This window comes from Lepidochelys kempii, chromosome 6 (genome assembly GCF_965140285.1).
Source record: "Lepidochelys kempii isolate rLepKem1 chromosome 6, rLepKem1.hap1, whole genome shotgun sequence".
Classification (NCBI taxonomy): domain Eukaryota; kingdom Metazoa; phylum Chordata; order Testudines; family Cheloniidae; genus Lepidochelys; species Lepidochelys kempii.
Genome location: NC_136385.1, coordinates 8,356,845 through 8,364,503, shown reverse-complemented (window position 1 = coordinate 8,364,503; position 7,659 = coordinate 8,356,845).

Genomic DNA, 7,659 nt, shown 5'->3' with positions numbered 1-7,659 from the left:
AAACTGGATACAATTAATTTAGGCTTGAATATAGCCTGGGAGTGGATGGGTCATTACAGAAAATAAAACTATTTCCCCATGTTTATCCCCCCACCAGCACCCGCTGTTCCTCAGATGGTCTTGTCAACTGCTGGAAATGGCCCACCTTGATTATCACAACAAAAGATTTTTTATTTTTTGTTTTTTTCCCTCTCTCCTGCTGGTAATAGCTCACCTTACCTGATCACTCTCATTACAGTGTGTATAGTAACACCCATTGTTTCATGTTCTCTGTGTATATGAAATCTCCCCACTGTATTTTCCACTGCATGCATCTGATGAAGTGAGCTGTAGTTCACGAATGCTTATGCTCAAATAAATGTGTTAGTCTCTAAGTTGCCACAAGTCCTCCTTTTCTGTTTGTTCCAGATGTTAGTCTCCCTCACTGTCAAAAATGTGTGCCTTACTTCTCATCTGAATTTCTCTGGCTTCAACTGACAGCTGTTGGTTCTTGTTTTGCCTTTCTTGGCAAGATCGAATTAGCCCTGCCCCATGAAATCCGATCTCCCTGTCCTGCTGGGATCCCTCCAGCCAGGAGAACCCAGTAGGGGCCTCCTAGCTGTTTGTCTGCTGGGCTGGGGATGTCAGGTGCACCAGAGGCATGCAGAAGTGAGTTCATCAGCCCGGCGTTGGGCTCAGGGGTTTGGCCTTGGCAACTTCTGCTCCAGCCACGTCTCTGGGTGTCTGGGCTAGGGGCTTCTGACCCCCGTGGCTGCAGCCAAGGCTGGGGTGCTGAGCTCAGGACTTTCATGCCCCTCCCCACTGCTCTCGGCACTCTGGGTGTCTGCCTGGCATCTGCAGCTGGGGCTCAGGGCATCCCTTGCAGTTCCTTCTGGGGCTCAGGGGTCCATTTTTAAGGATGCCCCCAAATTGGTCCTTGCATTAATTTGCCAGGGGACTAGTAGGTAGGAGCCCCCAGCTGAGGTGCTCTCAGTAGCAGGGACCCATCCGCACATCTTAGAACCTCCTCTAACTTCAGAAAGATTCTTGGCTGCTGCCCTCAGAGCCCAGGTCTGAAGGCAGCACAGAAGTGAGCGTGGCAATGCTGTAACCCCCCTACAACAACCTCTGAACTCCCCCACGATCCCATTTTGGTTGGGACTCCCAGCAAACGAAATATCATTGAGATGGACATGTTCCAACGAGACAATTCAATTAAGAGTAGGATACCAGAGGAGGAAAAATCACTTTTGTCGTGGCAATGAGGGTGGCCCATTTCAAACAGTTGACCAGAAGGTGTCAGTAAGAATAGGGGGAAATTAGTATGGGGGAAGTTAGGACTTTTGGCTGCAGAATTTTATTTCATTTTTTTATGAGATTGTGTCTTTTAGGTTGTCTGGCACACAAGCAGAGCAGTTAGAGAAAAACATAAATGATTCTTGCTGGAAGTTTGCAATGTCTCGCTAATTTGTTTCTTAAGACCAGAATAAAAACACATAAGAACCCCAGAATCAGAAGGAGAGAATGTAAGCTTCTGCCTATAACAGAGAGGCACAATTCACTGGGTACCTGCTGACTGACTGCTGCTACACCCCCACTGAGCTGCTTAGCATGCAAGTAGGTCCAGGAACCGTGCCCAAAATTTAAAGTCACAATATGCAATTTTAACACAACCACAAATACACCAGAGCATCCAAATTTTCTGTTTTACAAGGTCTCTCCTTGTTTTGGAACACTGGTTTCTAAACATGCCATCGGGACTTTGAATCAAATTTCAGCTACTAATTAGCATGTGTGTGGAACAATCACTAATGTGCATTCGGTGTTATGTTGTAGGTTTCTTTAGGAAATCTGGGGAAACGAGAGCACTGGGAAAGCCTATTTCCCCCCCCACACACACACTGCACATTTGCTGCCCACTGGTGCTGCCTGAGCAGTAGCATTGTGACATCAGAGATAATCCACCACTCAGCGCTCCCTGCCTCCAGCTCCTTGTCACACCTGGGGAGAATGACTAGCCCCTGGCTGCCATGGCAACAGCTACCTTTGACAACTGATTGCCCCCTTCTTACCAGAACATCCTCACAGAAAGGAAGTTTGTAATGAAACAGGACCAGATTTGGATAAGCAGGACAGTCTCCTGCTGGGCTCATTTGGGTTTGTACTGTGGTACTCTACAGTGTTTCTTTTCAAAGAGCAATTGTTTGCTACTTTCCTTTGTAAAGGCTCAGTGAAAATAAGATGCAAAATTCCTGCTCTTTTACTTGGATATTGTTTATCTGCTTCTTACAAATTGAGGATTAGAGCTTAGAACTTTCACTGATACTGAAGTTGCAGAAAATGAGTTTTATTTTAATACAGTTTAATTTCATTACTTTCTATACTCTGATCAACACAGCACGGAGAGGTGAAAAGGGACCTTCACAAAGATAAGAATGGCAATAAAATATATACTGAAAACAACAGATGAGTAAGAGCTTTATTGCTTAAACCGCACATATATAACAGATGTTCTTTCTATTCAAAAACAAAGGAAATTAAGAAACCAAAAACCCTTCATTTAACACTTCTTAGGTTAGCTTTCATCAATAAATTAAACCATCAAATAATTAGGAAATACAAAGTCAAGGTTTAAAAAGGATTAAAAGGTTACAAAGTTTAGCATTTTTAGGTTAGCAAATGTCCAAATAAGTGTTGCCGTGGTACCCTTAATTCAGTCCTTTTGTGCCTTTGCCCGATGATGGAGACGTTAATTACATGATCCCATGTTATTTTTTTCCCTCGCGACTCCTGCCTTATTCAGTGCACAGAATTCTCTGCTCTGGGGCTGTGTATTGAAGGAGTCTGTTGTCTGCAGGATCCCTGCCTCATTTATTGCAGAGTTAATGTTTCATGGGCAATACTCATTCTGGTATTTCCTAACTTGAGAGTACTTGACTTCGTAGCCTTTGTCCTAATTTTTATGGCTTACTTTACTGAGGAGACCAACCTTTATGACAAAGGTGGGTTTTCTTTTGTTTTTTGTTTGTTTTTTGGTGATGTATCCGTTATTTATCTCTTCAGTACCAATCGTGTGTGCTTAACAAAATAGAAAAAGTAAGGACACTCCCTAAAACTGTTACGAATTATACCTGATAGGACACGCACACAACTGCTGCGAATTATACCTGGTAGGACACGCACACAAATGCTGTGAATTACACCTGGTAGGACACGCACACAAATGCTGTTATGAATTATACCTGATAGGTCACACACAGTTCGAATCTAGGCTGAGGCACATAAACAAAGTCCACAACTGCAGAGTTCCCACAAAACACCAAGTTTATTGCGCTCGAGCGTGGTGCCTCCCTGCTAGCCAGGAGGGGACCTCGAATACAGATTATACAAAGATTATATACTTTTTAGAAAAGCATATTGCCCTCCTGCATTGGAAACCTTAGCCAATAAACAAACCCTTTTCTTATCTACCACCTATCCCTGCTTGGTGCATTCCTCGTGCTAAACCAGTATGTTAATTACACAGCATGGTCCTAAAGCCATGCATCAGGAACTTTTATCATCAGGATGGGAGGCCTCACATCACAGGCCAGGAGATAGGGAGTTAGAGACTGACAAAAACCAGATACTGGGAGTCAAGGCAGGCTGGAGACAAGGAGGAGGATTTTCACAGGGATGCAGTGTCTAAGGAACACTCCTCCTGGTGCATGATGTGCTTGCTTTTAGACAATGGTGGGCCCCAAACCAAAATGGAGTCACATGTGCTAACTTTTCCTTAACAATACAAAGACTTTATGATCTAAAGAAGATGGACACATACAAAGAAAGCAGGATATGTAAGGACTACTAATTTCTTTCTTTCTTTCTTTCTTTCTTTCTTTCTTTCTTTCTTTCTTTCTTTCTTTCTTTCTTTCTTTCTTTCTTTCTTTCTTTCTTTCTTTCTTTCTTTCTTTCTTTCTTTCTTTCTTTCTTTCTTTCTTTCGATGAATAGTTGTCACAAATATAAAGGGAAGGGTAAACCCCTTTAAAATCCCTCCTGGCCAGAGGAATAATCCTCTCACCTGTAAAGGGTGAAGAAGCTAAAAGTAACCTCGCTGGCACCTGACCAAAATGACCAATGAGGAGACAAGATACTTTCAAAAGCTGGGAGGAGGGAGAACAACAAAGGGTCTGTCTGTCTGTATGATGCTTTTGCCGGGGACAGAACAGGAATGGAGTCTTAGAACTTTTAGTCAGTAATCTAGCTAGGTATGTGTTAGATTATGATTTCTTGAAATGGCTGAGAAAAGAGCTGTGCTGAATAGAATGACTATTCCTGTCTGTGTGTCTTTTTTGTAACTTAAGGTTTTGCCTGGAGGGATTTTTCTCTATGTTTTGAATCTAATTACCCTGCAAGGTTTCTATCATCCTGATTTTACAGAGGTGATTCCTTTACTTCTATTAAAAGTCTTCTTGTAAGGAAAATGAATGCTTTTTCATTCTTCTAAGATCCAAGGGTTTGGGTCTGCGGTCACCTATGCACATGGGTGAGGATTTTTACCAAACCTTCCCCAGGAAGTGGGGTGCAAGGGTTGGGAGGATTTTGGGGGGAAAGACGTGCCCAAACTCCATTTTTTCAGAAACCCAGATAAAGTTTGGTGGTGGCAGTGGAAATCCAAGGGTAAAATAATTTTGTACCTTGGGGAAGTTTTAACCTAAGCTGGTAAAAGTAAGCTTAGGAGGTTTTCATGCAGGTCCCCACATCTGTACCCTAGAGTTCAGAGTGGGAAAGGAACCTTGACAAGTGGAAATCCAAGGGTAAAATAATTTTGTACATTGGGGAAGTTTTAACCTAAGCTGGTAAAAGTAAGCTTCAGAAATTTTCAATTTCAGTAATTTCAGATTTACTGCACACTGGAAAGGCCATGACCACATTATAGAGGAAGAATAACGTATTTAAAATAGGGTTCAGAGTAGCAACCGTGTTAGTCTGTATTCGCAAAAAGAAAAGGAGGACTTGTGGCACCTTGGAGACTAACCAATTTATTTGAGCATATAAATAAATTTGTTAGTCTCTAAGGTGCCACAAGTATTTAAAATACTTAATTTTAAAACAATGTTTAATTTTTAATGCTGAACTCATCAATTTCATTTAAGGTCAGGTAGGATGGGTATCTGAGGTGGACACACATTGAGTATATATCCCAAACAATTCAGAAAAGCCATTTTTGGGAAAAAGCAATCCAAAATATTTCTGTGTCCAGTGTATCCATAAGCATTTTTTTCAAGAAATAATGTATTGAGGTTGAGCTGCTAAAAGCACGTTCTCTACCTGTTGATTTGAACCCATCACTTTTCTCTTTGAATCCCTCTGCTCACTCCTAATCTGATATTCAATCAGACTTAAATTATTGGTCACCTTTTCAAGGAAACTCTGTCTCCTACCTAGATGAGCTTTACCCTTGTAAAGAATTCCATTTCATTGTGGCAGACAAGAGTAAATGTTGACCACAGTCTTTGTCCTGTAGCGTTAGTTGATTTTTTAGATACACTAGGCCAAGGCCATTGAACACCTTGAAGATAAAGACCAAGATTTTGAACTTGAATGCTACTGCATTTCAACCTTGGAGGGTTCACCTGGTGCATAGGGAATGGGATTTTTTTAATTATGAGGCATTTGTGTTTCATCAAAGAAGAAAATCTTCTACAAAGGACCAGCTGTTGTGAAATCAGGTTTTCTCCAAATATTACTCCTGGAGGAATTCTGTACTACTGTAGGCATGCATAATTAATGAGCCATGCATATCTTTAATTTTTTGTGTAGAAAAAAAAGCTTCTGCCAAAATGTTGCTGCATTCCACCTTTTGCCCACCAGAGGGCACTGTGTCACAAGAACAGCAGCAGATACCCACAGAAAATAATAATTACCACCGGGGGGGTGGGGGGGCACGGGAGAAAACCTTTTGTAGTGATGAGCAAGGTGGGCCATTTCCAGAAGTTATCAAGAAAGGTTTTCTTCCCCCCACCCCCCGCCCCCACTCTCCTACTGGTAATCATAGAATCATAGAATCATAGAATATCAGGGTTGGAAGGGACCCCAGAAGGTCATCTAGTCCAACCCCCTGCTCAAAGCAGGACCAATTCCCAGTTAAATCATCCCAGCCAGGGCTTTGTCAAGCCTGACCTTAAAAACCTCTAAGGAAGGAGATTCTACCACCTCCCTAGGTAACACATTCCAGTGTTTCACCACCCTCTTAGTGAAAAAGTTTTTCCTAATATCCAATCTAAACCTCCCCCACTGCAACTTGAATAGCTCATCTTAAGTGAGTGTGTATGATAACACCCATTTTTTCATGTTCTGTGTGTACATAAATCTCCTCACTGTATTTTCCACTGAATGCATCCAATGAAGTGAGCTGTAGCTCACGAAAGCTTACGCTCAAATAAATTGGTTAGTCTCTAAGGTGCCAGAAGGACTCCTTTTCTTTTTGTGCATACAGACTAACATGGCTGCTACTCTGAAACCTGTCAATATTCCTAGAGATTATTCTCAGATTTCTGACAAGCATAGGGTTGTCTGCAGCGTAGTTGTAGCTGGGTAGATCCCAGGATATTGGAAAGCCAATGTGGGTGAGGTAATATCTTTTCTTAGACCAACTTCTGTTGGTGAGAGTGACAAGCTTTTGAGCCACAAAGAGCTCTTCTTCGGGTCTGGGAACATTACTCCCAATGTCAGAGCAAAATGCAAGATGGAACAGATTATTTAGCATAATTAATTAGCACATATTGTAAGGGACCATTCAAAGTAGAATGGGCCATTAGCACCGCTGCAAATAGAAAAAAAAGAAGGGGTTAGTGGATTACAGATTGTTTTAATAAACCATAAATCTAGTGTCTCTGTTCAATCCATGATGTCCATAATCCACGATTTGGTGTCCAGCAGAGTAATGAATGTAAGCTCCCTGGTTCTTCTTTTGAAAATGCTGTGCAAGTTGCCTTTGAGGATTGGGTCTGATAGGTCAGATACAGAGTGATTACTTTCTGAAAAGTGTTTACCCACAGGTGATCGGTTGTTTTTGTCTTTTATCATTTTCCTATGTATATTCATTTGAGTTTATAGTGCTTATCTGTTTCATCCATATAATCATTATTCAGGCATTTAGTGCACTGGATGAAGTGTGCTACATGTGATAGGCATGTATAAGATCCTGGGATCTTGAAAGGTGTTTTGTGTGGAATGTTGATCATTATAGTAATGGAGATATGTCTGCAAGTTTTGCATCTATAGTTCTGGCAGAGTCTGGTGCTGCTTTGAGTGGGTGTGTCCTGGTCTGTGGGGAGCTTCCTCTTGATGACGAGTGTTATCTGGGGTTTTCAGAACCCACAGCAGGGGCAACTTAACTATTTCACTCCATGTAGTGTCAGGAATCAATCAACAGGAACACAGCACTTCTGTCTGATCAAGGATTAAATGCAAGTAAGTATGCTCTTATCTAACACTGCAGTTTATTAGATTTAAGCATACAGAGACATAAGCAATAGGTTTAGAACATCCCAGATCTTTTTCCTAAGATCTGGAATGGTATTGAGTAATTAACAGCAGGTTTGCAGTGACCAGTTGCTCACCCACCAGGGAGAAAGGGTGTCAGAAAAAAGTGTCTCAAGATGGCTTCAGAGGACTGCTCCACAATATACTCTATT